This window comes from Drosophila kikkawai, chromosome X (assembly GCF_030179895.1).
Source record: "Drosophila kikkawai strain 14028-0561.14 chromosome X, DkikHiC1v2, whole genome shotgun sequence".
NCBI lineage: Eukaryota > Metazoa > Arthropoda > Insecta > Diptera > Drosophilidae > Drosophila > Drosophila kikkawai.
This window is the reverse complement of record NC_091733.1, coordinates 3,426,060-3,441,764: the sequence shown is the minus strand read 5'-3', so window position 1 is coordinate 3,441,764 and position 15,705 is coordinate 3,426,060. Positions and strand designations below refer to the sequence as shown.

General features: G+C 37.6%; 3 long non-coding RNA genes across 3 annotated transcripts; all 3 read left to right on the top strand.

Annotated features, from left to right (window-relative positions):
- The first annotated feature begins 3,877 nt into the window (after nucleotides 1–3,877).
- On the top strand, nucleotides 3,878–5,999 carry LOC138929131 (uncharacterized). Its single transcript, XR_011445570.1, has 4 exons — nucleotides 3,878–4,113; nucleotides 4,172–4,416; nucleotides 4,476–4,593; nucleotides 4,653–5,999. It is a non-coding gene; the product is annotated as an uncharacterized lncRNA (long non-coding RNA).
- A 1,667-nt stretch (nucleotides 6,000–7,666) lies between these two features.
- LOC138929267 (uncharacterized) lies at nucleotides 7,667–10,875 on the top strand. The gene is made up of 3 exons (XR_011445681.1): nucleotides 7,667–7,872; nucleotides 7,932–8,053; nucleotides 8,113–10,875. It is a non-coding gene; the product is annotated as an uncharacterized lncRNA (long non-coding RNA).
- Nucleotides 10,876–11,016: 141 nt separating this feature from the next.
- LOC138929266 (uncharacterized) lies at nucleotides 11,017–12,712 on the top strand. The gene is made up of 3 exons (XR_011445680.1): nucleotides 11,017–11,217; nucleotides 11,277–11,397; nucleotides 11,457–12,712. It is a non-coding gene; the product is annotated as an uncharacterized lncRNA (long non-coding RNA).
- Nucleotides 12,713–15,705: the final 2,993 nt, after the last annotated feature.

Here is a 15,705-nt window from a genome sequence, read left to right as displayed (position 1 = left end):
TGCCATAATTCTCTACTCAGTTTATTTTATGATAAACCGAAATTGTGTTCCATTTTGAGAAAATTAAGTTATACGTTTCATATCAGTGCAATTGGAAACCAGCATTTGTATTTAGGGTGGTAAGTTGAACTGTGTAAATTATGTGGATTAACCGCTCTGCCTATAGTCCAAAATGCCTAGAGCACGACGCACAGTAGCGCCTTTTCTCATTTAGCGTTGCAAAAATCATAACTTTTGAACCAAATGAGATAACTAAATAATTTAAACGGCATTGGACAGGTAATTGTTGTAAAATTTATATATGTACTGCATAATGTGCCACGCCCAGAAATAGGGTATTTTATAGGGTATCAAAGAGAAAAAATAATTTTTTTTCTATGAAAACGAATTTTTAAAAACAAAAGTTTGTTAATTTTTTTGCTTTATTTTTATTTAATTTATAAAATAAAAATATTTTGAACACTGAAAAAAAAATTTTTTTTTTTTACAATTTTTTTTAGTATTTTTTAATTTTGGTTAATTTTGACTACTTATTACTAAATATATGCTTATATTTGAGGAATTTCTAATAGACTAAGCATTTCTGGACTATAATCACTTGATTCTATCTCTTTTCGTTATTTTACATGCCGTAGAGATGCAATAAATGGGTCAGATGATGCAGCCAACATGTTGAACAGGTCCTCATTTTGCCTCAGTCTTGATGACTTGTAAGAGTTGCAGTATCTATATTTCTTATAGAATTTATTCAAATCGGGCATGTTAAAGTCGATTTGGTATTTGTCAATTCATTTACCACTTTTCCATCGACCATGGTCAAGTGAAACTTGAAGCTGCATTCGACATATTTGCCTTCTTTGACCTCCAGAATGATGGGTCTAATAGCGTAAATTTCTCCTTGGATTTTTGCCACAGTTGTCTTTATAAGTTCCGGTGATTCCCTTGCGAATTGAAACATTATTGGGCGGCAATAATGAACTGATAAAGGCCTTTCATTTTTCCAATGCAACAACTCCTCTGATTTGAGCCGCAAAGGAACAACAGATGCCATAAACAAATTTCCATCTGATATTGTTTCGTCCTCTGTATTTATTGTTTGTTTATAAATACTTTGACCAGATGATCCATCGCAGCCTCATTTACTGACCAATTCCACTTTCTCTGGTAAATTATCCAACACAGTATCCGGAAGACTGTTTACTAAACGTTGACCCGTGTGGTTCATCAGATCCTGCATAGGAGCTTTTACAGAGACTTCAGTAATCTCTGTATTAATTGGTCGTGCATTTTTTTTTGCGGACGTAATGCGTTTATATCCAGGTAATAAATCCGCTCCATGTTCCATTAAACACCTCCTTAGTATTTTATACTTTTCCTTGGATAATTGTAAATCCATAAATAAGGCCAAGGCTTCATCTTCCGTTAGCTCCATGATGCTAGCGTTTAATGGTGGCGTGGGAATGCTTTCTCGAATCCTTTTGAGCCGTTTCGGGCTAGCAATGTTGACAGTTTTGGTAATTGAAGATTTTGCCTTTTCATAATCCTTTTCATATTTAATACACAGCGCTTCCGATAAATTTTCTGTGGTGAAAGTGCTGGTCGCCGCATTAATTTTTCTTTTCCTTGTAAAATCCGAGCACTCGACGATGGTTTTTGTTGGCCTTCCTCTTTCGGTAGATGTGCTGGGTTCGTCAGAGTCATCAAATACTTTCAGTTCGCAATCCTCCAGAAGCCAGTCCTCGAATTTTGTGTAAAAGCGTTGAAGGTTTCGGTGTACATCAAGCCACCTCCTCCTTATCTTTTTGTACAATAGGCGAAGGTTGTTCTCCACATCATAGTCGCTCCTCAAATCTCCGTAGGTAAGCTCAAGCTCTTTATGGCAATCTTCTCCGAAATCCCCATACTCGGAGGAGTCTCTGAAGATTTCAAAAAGTTTAGCGTGGCTAATTTTTATCATGGTTAAATGAAAAAATGTATGTACTTGTCTTGTCAACTTTCACTGATAGACTGATACCGAGCATAATCGAATTGCGCAATATATAGCCCGATCTATTACCTGTCAAAGGTATCCTTTGTGTTTTGGTTATTTTAAAGGGTTACATCATGCACGTGTTATACCTGTGCATCTTTGTAAATATGTCCCAAATTCATGTTATGCAATTTTTAGGTAAGACATTTTTTACCTAGTACAACCCAAAACTATTTTGTAAACAACAAAATGGTCTACCTGTTTTTTTTAAAGTACTCTTTTTGCCCCTTTGGAAGTATAATCAGGTATAAATATGAAACCTAGTACAACCCAAAACTATTTTGTAAACAACAAAATGGTCTACCTCTTTTTAAAAGTACTCTTTTTGCCCCTTTGGAAGTATAATCAGGTATAAATATGAAACCTCCAAACCCATTTTAAAAGGTACGTTTTGTCCTTCAATACAGAAAACATAAACAGATTGAAAGTATTTGGGATGCAAAACAGTTGCGCGCTAAATTTGGTATATAGTATATACCGTGTAAGTGGCGGTTATGGTATTTTGGTATATTTTACCCTGAGTTGTTTTGGTTTTTTGCGTTGCATTTCCGCAGACGCAGCTCGACGCAGCCGATGAAAGTTAATTCTGATCCAGGAAAGATCCACGGAACTTGTAGTCATAGTGTAGTCAGTGGCCGGCATTGGCGTCAAAAGATATAGACTACTTTAGGCAGAAAAAGGTGAAAAAAATGGACACCTGGCAGGTAGCGATTTACCTGTAGAAGCCCAAACCAAAGTGTCGTTTTTTTTAGGTTCTTTAATAGTTTATGAATGTATCTATCATTTAAAGTTAAAACCATGACCATTGGTTTTATGGTTTTTTTTGTAATATTACCTGAAAGTCGACCAATTTACACATTTTTTTGTATGATGCAAAAAACGAAACAAAGTTCAACTTTAAATGCGCATAACTTCTACAAATTGATTTTATTGCAGATTCTGAATCCTTGTTAAATTTCCTGTCGAATAAGTATGGTTAAAATCGTTTTTGCGAACATGACTTTTTCGATTTTTGCAACGCTAATTGTTCGAGAGGCGCTACTGTGCGACGTGTGAACATCGGTCTCCGCAGAAGGCATGCAATCCAGCAACAAGGGTATTCACAGAACTTAAGCGAGGAAAGACGAAATGCAAGAAGAGTATTCTCTTCTTGACCGATTAAGACGACGCGTGAGCACACGAAGATCATTGGCATCATACAATCGCTTGGCATTTCAATATGATCCCTCTGCGAACTACAGAGATGATAGAAAATTAGATATTGGACCTATGACGACTATAAGCCGATATTGCAAAGCATTAAAGTTTAAAAGAGAAACTGCTGGATTGTGCTGCGCAAGTGGAAAAGTCAAACTGGATCCATTACTTACACCACCACAGCCAACAAAAGCATTGTTCGGTGGAAGTGATCCAGATTCCAGTCATTTTCTTCAACACATCCTTGAATACAATAACTGCTTTCGCATGACTTCCTTTGGAGCTAATATCATTCGAGAAGGCGGCTTCAGTTACACAAAACACAAAGAATTGCAACATAATAACAACATATACTCTACGGACTACACCATCAAACGATTCTTCATTGGTGCCAACAACAGAGGAACCGCAATTTCTGCAAATATATTTCATTTCGTCGATGGTGGATCAGCTGAATGTGCTGTGCAACATTCAGGGAACACGACGCATGAACCGATTTCCACGGTTTTGCATTCGTTGGAAAGGTCTTGGAATTCGTGATATAATCAGTAAAGAAAATTCAGGAAAAATTGCAACAGAAAAGCGGGAAAGTCATTTTTGCATAAAGGCCATCACTGATACATAGCATGCCGTAATTCTCTACTCAGTTTATTTTGAAATTGTGAAGAATCAGTAAAAAAAATAAGTTATTCATTCTCAGCTATTGCCGGACTGTCTTCGTCCCCGATTTTAATAAATTTAATATTGGGCCCTTTCGAATGGCTTACTAATACAAATTGTGCATCTGAGCCTTGGGAATTTGGTGCTTTTGACGGAAGTTAGTGTCCTCTTCTTCTTCCTCATATATTTCAGCGTCTTTTTCAAGAATAATTGCAACAGAAAAGGTGGTGAGTGTAATGTATAAATTATGTGGATTAGAGGTTAAATTAACCGCTCTGCCTATAGTCCTTGATCAAGACCAGAATTTCCCGGATAGGACAGAATTACTATCCAATCGGAACCAGCGGTGGGAATATTCTCAGCTATTGCCGGCCTGTCTTTGTTCCCGATTTTAATTAACTTATTGGGCAATTTCGAATGGTTTAGTAAAACAAATGGTGCATCTGAGCCTTGGGAATTTGTAGCATTTGAAGCAAGCTTAGCGTCCTCTTCTTCGGAATTTTTCAAGAATAATTGCAACAGAATAGGTGGTGAGTTGAACTGTGTAAATTATACGGATTTGAGGTTAAATTAACCACTCTGCCTATAGACCCATATCATATACGTAACTCCAGAACGCACCAACCGATTTCCATGGTTTTGCAAAAAAAAAAAAGGTATTCGCTTCCTAACATCTCAATTGGAAACCAGCATTTGTCTTTAAGCTGGTAAGTTGAACTGTGAAAATTTTGTGGATTTGAGGTTAAATTAACCACTTTGCCTATAGTTCAAAATGCCTAGAGCACGACGTTTGAACATCGGTCTCCGCACAAGGCATGCATGCCAGCAACAAGTGTGTTCACAAAACTTAAGCGAGGAGAGACGAAATGTAGTAAGGGAAAATGCCCGATTGAGACTACGCGTGAGCACACGAAGATCAACTGGTGTGCAGCATCTAAGAGGATCCCAACCAGCGTGGCAGGCTCCTAACAGCAACAGTAACCATCGACCTCAGGATAAATGTCAAGAATCCTGAGATAGAGTGCTAGAAAAGATTCGTTATCCGAAGGTGTCGCGGGTGAGACCGTGCCCCCGGTGTTGCCCATATCCGTTTTGTCCACTGGAGGGTCCCAACAGTTGTCCTCTCAGAACCCCAGTTCCCTACCAGGGTGTCAGGCCCGGACTACCGGCCGAAACTTTGCTTTGAAAAAACCCCTTATGGCAATACCACCAACGAGACAGTTTCATCTTTCAAAATATATGTTCCTGAGGAATTCTTTGACAAACTATGCTCTGTCCAAAACTTACCAAAGCATGTGATTGTCAATGAATTCGAAGCAAAGAAAGAGAAAAAAGGACAGTTGGAATTACTCTTCCTAGGCCCGATTTGACCAATGCGCCTTCTACGTCTTCCAATTGAGTCCCAAAAAACTAACAAACTTCCTTGGTATCTCCTATCAAAATGCTAGACTTTCGCAGTAAGCTTCCTAAATTGTACTATAATAGTGTCACATTTGCTTCCCAAGTGTTGTGTTTACAGAAACCTGGTTAAAGCCGGAGATTCTGAGCTCCGAAGTTTTTAAAGCTCTGTTCACAGTATACCGGCTAGATCGGACTATATTCCTCCATTGTCGGAACTTCCTATTTATTGAAACCATATTTCCGCTATTCAGTTGGTCTCTAAAAGAATTTCGGGTAGGGACCACTTAATTAGTAGTTCTTGGTGATTTTAGCATCCCAGGGGCTATTTGGTCCCTAGATAATTCCATTAACCACAACACATCACAAAAAATATGGTTTACCAATAATTTGCCGAAGGTGGCGTAACGGAGTTCGCCGGGCTTACTAGTATATATATATATAGAGAATAAGATATTTCAAAAAACAAAAAAAAACTTCCCAATTTCATATTGCTTAGTCTTACATATTAATTTTCTTAAAGTTATTTATGCGTTAATTCATAGTTTAGGAAAAGAAACAAAGTTTGATACAAAACAGAACATTCTAATTAACCTTTGTATGATTTCATACTGAATCTAATTTCAATTTATTTATTATATTATCCTAGCGCAGCAAGTTTACACTTATAATTGTAGCGCTAGTCACAAAGATTTTGAAATAGTATATACTTAATTTTAACACATGAACTTATATCTATAACGATTTACTACATGTCTTCTAGTTAATAATTGTTTTATTCTTACATTACATTTTACTTTAAATATTCTTTTATTTGAGATTTAATCTGAGTTGCGGCCCTAATTGTCTTATATCTATGTGGCAGATTGTTCCACAGACGGATAGCATTAGTAAAGAACTGCCTATTTGAGCACAGCGAATTATATCTTGGGCATATATAATTATTCGTTCTAGTTGAGGTAGCAGATTTGAGTTTGTCAAACAAGTATGTTGGTTCTTGGGATATCACAATTTTGTGGAAATATAATAGAGTCCTATAGCGAATCCACGAGGTCAAGTTTAAGCCAAGAATTTTATTAGTCAAGTGTGATACATGGTCAAGTCGTTTTAGATTAAAGACATACCGTACAATTGAGTTCAAACCTACAGCCAGCTTGTGCATATCGCGTGTATCGCAGTGTCCAAATACTTCCACTCCATAGAACATAGTTGGTATTAAAATTACCCTGGCTACTAAAAGCCTTATTTGGATCGGGAGGAATGACTTGGAATATGACAGCTGCCTTAGCATACCGTATGTTCGCCCTGTAGCTTTGGATATATGTTTGCTCCAGCTAAGGGTGTTACTAAATGTAAATCCTAAGTTTACTGCACTCTGCTCAAATTGAATCAGCGTGCCATTGATTGCTAGATTTGGAATGTTCGTTGTATCAATCGGTTTTTTGGCAATTACTATACACTTTGATTTACTAGGATTTATACACAAGCCATTACCTTTTGCCCACTTATAAATTACATTAATCATATTATTACTTACACTAACACAAACATTTAACTGCCTAATGGGACTGCTAACATATATTTGCACATCGTCTGCATACAAGTGGACTTCACAATCAGACAAGAGACTGGGCAAATCATTCACATACATTGAAAACAATAATGGACCCAAGACTGATCCTTGAGGAACACCACGTGAGAGTTGGCAAAAGTCGGAAGTCCTAGCAGCTACAACCACTGCTTGTAGCCTATCATAAAGATAGAATTCTATAAATCGAACTGCAGTACACGAGAAATTAAAGTGGTTTTTTAGTTTTGTACTTAAAATATGGTGATTGACAGAGTCAAATGCTTTACTATGGTCAATAAGGGTCAAAAAAGTCACACAATTATTGTCAAGTTTTTGTCGAATGTCTTCCACGATATTTGTTATTGCACTCACACAACTTCTCTTTTTCCGAAAACCCGACTGCTTTGGTGAAAGTAACGAATTCCTTTCAAGGAACTTCTGAATTTGTTGGGACATTAAGTTTTCAAGCACTTTGGCTAGAAAAGGAAGGATCGAATCAGTAAAAAAAATAAGTTATTCATTCTCAGCTATTGCCGGACTGTCTTCGTCCCCGATTTTAATAAATTTAATATTGGGCCCTTTCGATTGGCTTACTAATACAAATTGTGCATCTGAGCCTTGGTAATTTGATGCTTTTGACGGAACCTTAGTGTCCTCTTCTTCTTCCTCATATATTTCAGCGTCTTTTTCAAGAATAATTGCAACAGAAAAGGTGGTGAGTGTAATGTATAAATTATGTGGATTAGAGTTTAAATTAACCGCTCTGCCTATAGTCCTTGATCAAGACCAGAATTTCCCGGATAGGACAGAATTACTATCCAATCGGAACCAGCGGTGGGAATATTCTCAGCTATTGCCGGCCTGTCTTTGTCCCCGATTTTAATTAACTTATTGGGCAATTTCGAATGGTTTAGTAAAACAAATGGTGCATCTGAGCCTTGGGAATTTGTAGCATTTGAAGCAAGCTTAGCGTCCTCTTCTTCGGAATTTTTCAAGAATAATTGCAACAGAATAGGTGGTGAGTTGAACTGTGTAAATTATACGGATTTGAGGTTAAATTAACCACTCTGCCTATAGACCCATATCATATACGTAACTCCAGAACGCACCAACCGATTTCCATGGTTTTGCAAAAAAAAAAAAAAAAGGTATTCGCTTCCTAACATCTCAATTGGAAACCAGCATTTGTCTTTAAGCTGGTAAGTTGAACTGTGAAAATTTTGTGGATTTGAGGTTAAATTAACCACTTTGCCTATAGTTCAAAATGCCTAGAGCACGACGTTTGAACATCGATCTCCGCACAAGGCATGCATGCCAGCAACAAGTGTGTTCACAAAACTTAAGCGAGGAGAGACGAAATGTAGTAAGGGAAAATGCCCGATTTAGACAACGCGTGAGCACACGAAGATCAACTGGTGTGCAGCATCTAAGAGGATCCCAACCAGCGTGGCAGGCTCCTAACAGCAACAGTAACCATCGACCTCAGGATAAATGTCAAGAATCCTGAGATAGAGTGCTAGAAAAGATTCGTTATCCGAAGGTGTCGCGGGTGAGACCGTGCCCCCGGTGTTGCCCATATCCGTTTTGTCCACTGGAGGGTCCCAACAGTTGTCCTCTCAGAACCCCAGTTCCCTACCAGGGTGTCAGGCCCGGACTACCGGCCGAAGCTTTGCTTTGAAAAAACCCCTTATGGCAATACCACCAACGAGACAGTTTCATCTTTCAAAATATATGTTCCTGAGGAATTCTTTGACAAACTATGCTCTGTCCAAAACTGACCAAAGCATGTGATTGTCAATGAATTCGAAGCAAAGAAAGAGAAAAAAGGACAGTTGGAATTACTCTTCCTAGGCCCGATTTGACCAATGCGCCTTCTACGTCTTCCAATTGAGTCCCAAAAAACTAACAAACTTCCTTGGTATCTCCTATCAAAATGCTAGACTTTCGCAGTAAGCTTCCTAAATTGTACTATAATAGTGTCACATTTGCTTCCCAAGTGTTGTGTTTACAGAAACCTGGTTAAAGCCGGATATTCTGAGCTCCGAAGTTTTTAAAGCTCTGTTCACAGTATACCGGCTAGATCGGACTATATTCCTCCATTGTCGGAACTTCCTATTTATTGAAACCATATTTCCGCTATTCAGTTGGTCTCTAAAAGAATTTCGGGTAGGGACCACTTAATTAGTAGTTCTTGGTGATTTTAGCATCCCAGGGGCTATTTGGTCCCTAGATAATTCCATTAACCACAACGCATCACAAAAAATATGGTTTACCAAAGACCACCTCAATTAAACGGATAATTTGCCGAAGGTGGCGTAACGGAGTTCACCGGGAAAAGAAACAAAGTTTGATACAAAACAGAACATTCTAATTAACCTTTGTATGATTTCATACTGAATCTAATTTCAATTTATTTATTATATTATCCTAGCGCAGCAAGTTTACACTTATAATTGTAGCGCTAGTCACAAAGATTTTGAAATAGTATATACTTAATTTTAACACATATGAACTTATATCTATAACGATTTACTACATGTCTTCTAGTTAATAATTGTTTTATTCTTACATTACATTTTACTTTAAATATTCTTTTATTTGAGATTTAAACTGAGTTGCGGCCCTAATTGTCTTATATCTATGTGGCAGATTGTTCCACAGACGGATAGCATTAGTAAAGAATTGCCTATTTGAGCACAGCGAATTATATCTTGGGCATATATAATTATTCGTTCTAGTTGAGGTAGCAGATTTGAGTTTGTCAAACAAGTATGTTGGTTCTTGGGATATCACAATTTTGTGGAAATATAATAGAGTCCTATAGCGAATCCACGAGGTCAAGTTTAAGCCAAGAATTTTATTAGTCAAGTGTGATACATGGTCAAGTCGTTTTAGATTAAAGACAATTGAGTTCAAACCTACAGCCAGCTTGTGCATATCGCGTGTATCGCAGTGTCCAAATACTTCCACTCCATAGAACATAGTTGGTATTAAAATTACCCTGGCTACTAAAAGCCTTATTTGGATCGGGAGGAATGACTTGGAATATGACAGCTGCCTTAGCATACCGTATGTTCGCCCTGTAGCTTTGGATATATGTTTGCTCCAGCTAAGGGTGTTACTAAATGTAAATCCTAAGTTTACTGCACTCTGCTCAAATTGAATCAGCGTGCCATTGATTGCTAGATTTGGAATGTTCGTTGTATCAATCGGTTTTTTGGCAATTACTATACACTTTGATTTACTAGGATTTATACATAAGCCATTACCTTTTGCCCACTTATAAATTACATTAAGCATATTATTACTTACACTAACACAAACATTTAACTGCCTAATGGGACTGCTAACATATATTTGCACATCGTCTGCATACAAGTGGACTTCACAATCAGACAAGAGACTGGGCAAATCATTCACATACATTGAAAACAATAATGGACCCAAGACTGATCCTTGAGGAACACCACGTGAGAGTTGGCAAAAGTCGGAAGTCCTAGCACCTACAACCACTGCTTGTAGCCTATCATAAAGATAGGATTCTATAAATCGAACTGCAGTACACGAGAAATTAAAGTGGTTTTTTAGTTTTGTACTTAAAATATGGTGATTGACAGAGTCAAATGCTTTACTATGGTCAATAAGGGTCAAAAAAGTCACACAATTATTGTCAAGTTTTTGTCGAATGTCTTCCACGATATTTGTTATTGCACTCACACAACTTCTATTTTTCCGAATACCCGACTGCTTTGGTGAAAGTAACGAATTCCTTTCAAGGAACTTCTGAATTTGTTGGGACATTAAGTTTTCAAGCACTTTGGCTAGAAAAGGAAGGATCGAATCAGTAAAAAAAATAAGTTATTCATTCTCAGCTATTGCCGGACTGTCTTCGTCCCCGATTTTAATAAATTTAATATTGGGCCCTTTCGAATGGCTTACTAATACAAATTGTGCATCTGAGCCTTGGTAATTTGATGCTTTTGACGGAACCTTAGTGTCCTCTTCTTCTTCCTCATATATTTCAGCGTCTTTTTCAAGAATAATTGCAACAGAAAAGGTGGTGAGTGTAATGTATAAATTATGTGGATTAGAGGTTAAATTAACCGCTCTGCCTATAGTCCTTGATCAAGACCAGAATTTCCCGGATAGGACAGAATTACTATCCAATCGGAACCAGCGGTGGGAATATTCTCAGCTATTGCCGGCCTGTCTTTGTCCCCGATTTTAATTAACTTATTGGGCAATTTCGAATGGTTTAGTAAAACAAATGGTGCATCTGAGCCTTGGGAATTTGTAGCATTTGAAGCAAGCTTAGCGTCCTCTTCTTCGGAATTTTTCAAGAATAATTGCAACAGAATAGGTGGTGAGTTGAACTGTGTAAATTATACGGATTTGAGGTTAAATTAACCACTCTGCCTATAGACCCATATCATATACGTAACTCCAGAACGCACCAACCGATTTCCATGGTTTTGCAAAAAAAAAAAAAAAGGTATTCGCTTCCTAACATCTCAATTGGAAACCAGCATTTGTCTTTAAGCTGGTAAGTTGAACTGTGAAAATTTTGTGGATTTGAGGTTAAATTAACCACTTTGCCTATAGTTCAAAATGCCTAGAGCACGACGTTTGAACATCGGTCTCCGCACAAGGCATGCATGCCAGCAACAAGTGTGTTCACAAAACTTAAGCGAGGAGAGACGAAATGTAGTAAGGGAAAATGCCCGATTTAGACAACGCGTGAGCACACGAAGATCAACTGGTGTGCAGCATCTAAGAGGATCCCAACCAGCGTGGCAGGCTCCTAACAGCAACAGTAACCATCGACCTCAGGATAAATGTCAAGAATCCTGAGATAGAGTGCTAGAAAAGATTCGTTATCCGAAGGTGTCGCGGGTGAGACCGTGCCCCCGGTGTTGCCCATATCCGTTTTGTCCACTAGAGGGTCCCAACAGTTGTCCTCTCAGAACCCCAGTTCCCTACCAGGGTGTCAGGCCCGGACTACCGGCCGAAACTTTGCTTTGAAAAAACCCCTTATGGCAATACCACCAACGAGACAGTTTCATCTTTCAAAATATATGTTCCTGAGGAATTCTTTGACAAACTATGCTCTGTCCAAAACTGACCAAAGCATGTGATTGTCAATGAATTCGAAGCAAAGAAAGAGAAAAAAGGACAGTTGGAATTACTCTTCCTAGGCCCGATTTGACCAATGCGCCTTCTACGTCTTCCAATTGAGTCCCAAAAAACTAACAAACTTCCTTGGTATCTCCTATCAAAATGCTAGACTTTCGCAGTAAGCTTCCTAAATTGTACTATAATAGTGTCACATTTGCTTCCCAAGTGTTGTGTTTACAGAAACCTGGTTAAAGCCGGAGATTCTGAGCTCCGAAGTTTTTAAAGCTCTGTTCACAGTATACCGGCTAGATCGGACTATATTCCTCCATTGTCGGAACTTCCTATTTATTGAAACCATATTTCCGCTATTCAGTTGGTCTCTAAAAGAATTTCGGATAGGGACCACTTAATTAGTAGTTCTTGGTGATTTTAGCATCCCAGGGGCTATTTGGTCCCTAGATAATTCCATTAACCACAACACATCACAAAAAATATGGTTTACCAAAGACCACCTCAATTAAACGGATAATTTGCCGAAGGTGGCGTAACGGAGTTCGCCGGGCTTACTAGTATATATATATATAGAGAATAAGATATTTCAAAAAACAAAAAAAAACTTCCCAATTTCATATTGCTTAGTCTTACATATTAATTTTCTTAAAGTTATTTATGCGTAATTCATAGTTTAGGAAAAGAAACAAAGTTTGATACAAAACAGAACCTTCTAATTAACCTTTGTATGATTTCATACTGAATCTAATTTCAATTTATTTATTATATTATCCTAGCGCAGCAAGTTTACACTTATAATTGTAGCGCTAGTCACAAAGATTTTGAAATAGTATATACTTAATTTTAACACATATGAACTTATATCTATAACGATTTACTACATGTCTTCTAGTTAATAATTGTTTTATTCTTACATTACATTTTACTTTAAATATTCTTTTATTTGAGATTTAAACTGAGTTGCGGCCCTAATTGTCTTATATCTATGTGGCAGATTGTTCCACAGACGGATAGCATTAGTAAAGAATTGCCTATTTGAGCACAGCGAATTATATCTTGGGCATATATAATTATTCGTTCTAGTTGAGGTAGCAGATTTGAAGCAAGCTTAGCGTCCTCTTCTTCGGAATTTTTCAAGAATAATTGCAACAGAATAGGTGGTGAGTTGAACTGTGTAAATTATACGGATTTGAGGTTAAATTAACCACTCTGCCTATAGACCCATATCATATACGTAACTCCAGAACGCACCAACCGATTTCCATGGTTTTGCAAAAAAAAAAAAAAAGGTATTCGCTTCCTAACATCTCAATTGGAAACCAGCATTTGTCTTTAAGCTGGTAAGTTGAACTGTGAAAATTTTGTGGATTTGAGGTTAAATTAACCACTTTGCCTATAGTTCAAAATGCCTAGAGCACGACGTTTGAACATCGGTCTCCGCACAAGGCATGCATGCCAGCAACAAGTGTGTTCACAAAACTTAAGCGAGGAGAGACGAAATGTAGTAAGGGAAAATGCCCGATTTAGACAACGCGTGAGCACACGAAGATCAACTGGTGTGCAGCATCTAAGAGGATCCCAACCAGCGTGGCAGGCTCCTAACAGCAACAGTAACCATCGACCTCAGGATAAATGTCAAGAATCCTGAGATAGAGTGCTAGAAAAGATTCGTTATCCGAAGGTGTCGCGGGTGAGACCGTGCCCCCGGTGTTGCCCATATCCGTTTTGTCCACTAGAGGGTCCCAACAGTTGTCCTCTCAGAACCCCAGTTCCCTACCAGGGTGTCAGGCCCGGACTACCGGCCGAAACTTTGCTTTGAAAAAACCCCTTATGGCAATACCACCAACGAGACAGTTTCATCTTTCAAAATATATGTTCCTGAGGAATTCTTTGACAAACTATGCTCTGTCCAAAACTGACCAAAGCATGTGATTGTCAATGAATTCGAAGCAAAGAAAGAGAAAAAAGGACAGTTGGAATTACTCTTCCTAGGCCCGATTTGACCAATGCGCCTTCTACGTCTTCCAATTGAGTCCCAAAAAACTAACAAACTTCCTTGGTATCTCCTATCAAAATGCTAGACTTTCGCAGTAAGCTTCCTAAATTGTACTATAATAGTGTCACATTTGCTTCCCAAGTGTTGTGTTTACAGAAACCTGGTTAAAGCCGGAGATTCTGAGCTCCGAAGTTTTTAAAGCTCTGTTCACAGTATACCGGCTAGATCGGACTATATTCCTCCATTGTCGGAACTTCCTATTTATTGAAACCATATTTCCGCTATTCAGTTGGTCTCTAAAAGAATTTCGGGTAGGGACCACTTAATTAGTAGTTCTTGGTGATTTTAGCATCCCAGGGGCTATTTGGTCCCTAGATAATTCCATTAACCACAACACATCACAAAAAATATGGTTTACCAAAGACCACCTCAATTAAACGGATAATTTGCCGAAGGTGGCGTAACGGAGTTCGCCGGGCTTACTAGTATATATATATATAGAGAATAAGATATTTCAAAAAACAAAAAAAAACTTCCCAATTTCATATTGCTTAGTCTTACATATTAATTTTCTTAAATTTATTTATGCGTAATTCATAGTTTAGGAAAAGAAACAAAGTTTGATACAAAACAGAACCTTCTAATTAACCTTTGTATGATTTCATACTGAATCTAATTTAAATTTATTTATTATATTATCCTAGCGCAGCAAGTTTACACTTATAATTGTAGCGCTAGTCACAAAGATTTTGAAATAGTATATACTTAATTTTAACACATATGAACTTATATCTATAACGATTTACTACATGTCTTCTAGTTAATAATTGTTTTATTCTTACATTACATTTTACTTTAAATATTCTTTTATTTGAGATTTAAACTGAGTTGCGGCCCTAATTGTCTTATATCTATGTGGCAGATTGTTCCACAGACGGATAGCATTAGTAAAGAATTGCCTATTTGAGCACAGCGAATTATATCTTGGGCATATATAATTATTCGTTCTAGTTGAGGTAGCAGATTTGAGTTTGTCAAACAAGTATGTTGGTTCTTGGGATATCACAATTTTGTGGAAATATAATAGAGTCCTATAGCGAATCCACGAGGTCAAGTTTAAGCCAAGAATTTTATTAGTCAAGTGTGATACATGGTCAAGTCGTTTTAGATTAAAGACATACCGTACAATTGAGTTCAAACCTACAGCCAGCTTGTGCATATCGCGTGTATCGCAGTGTCCAAATACTTCCACTCCATAGAACATAGTTGGTATTAAAATTACCCTGGCTACTAAAAGCCTTATTTGGATCGGGAGGAATGACTTGGAATATGACAGCTGCCTTAGCATACCGTATGTTCGCCCTGTAGCTTTGGATATATGTTTGCTCCAGCTAAGGGTGTTACTAAATGTAAATCCTAAGTTTACTGCACTCTGCTCAAATTGAATCAGCGTGCCATTGATTGCTAGATTTGGAATGTTCGTTGTATCAATCGGTTTTTTGGCAATTACTATACACTTTGATTTACTAGGATTTATACACAAGCCATTACCTTTTGCCCACTTATAAATTACATTAAGCATATTATTACTTACACTAACACAAACATTTAACTGCCTAATGGGACTGCTAACATATATTTGCACATCGTCTTCACAATCAGACAAGAGACTGGGCAAATCATTCACATACATTGAAAGCAATAATGGACCCAAGACTGATCCTTGAG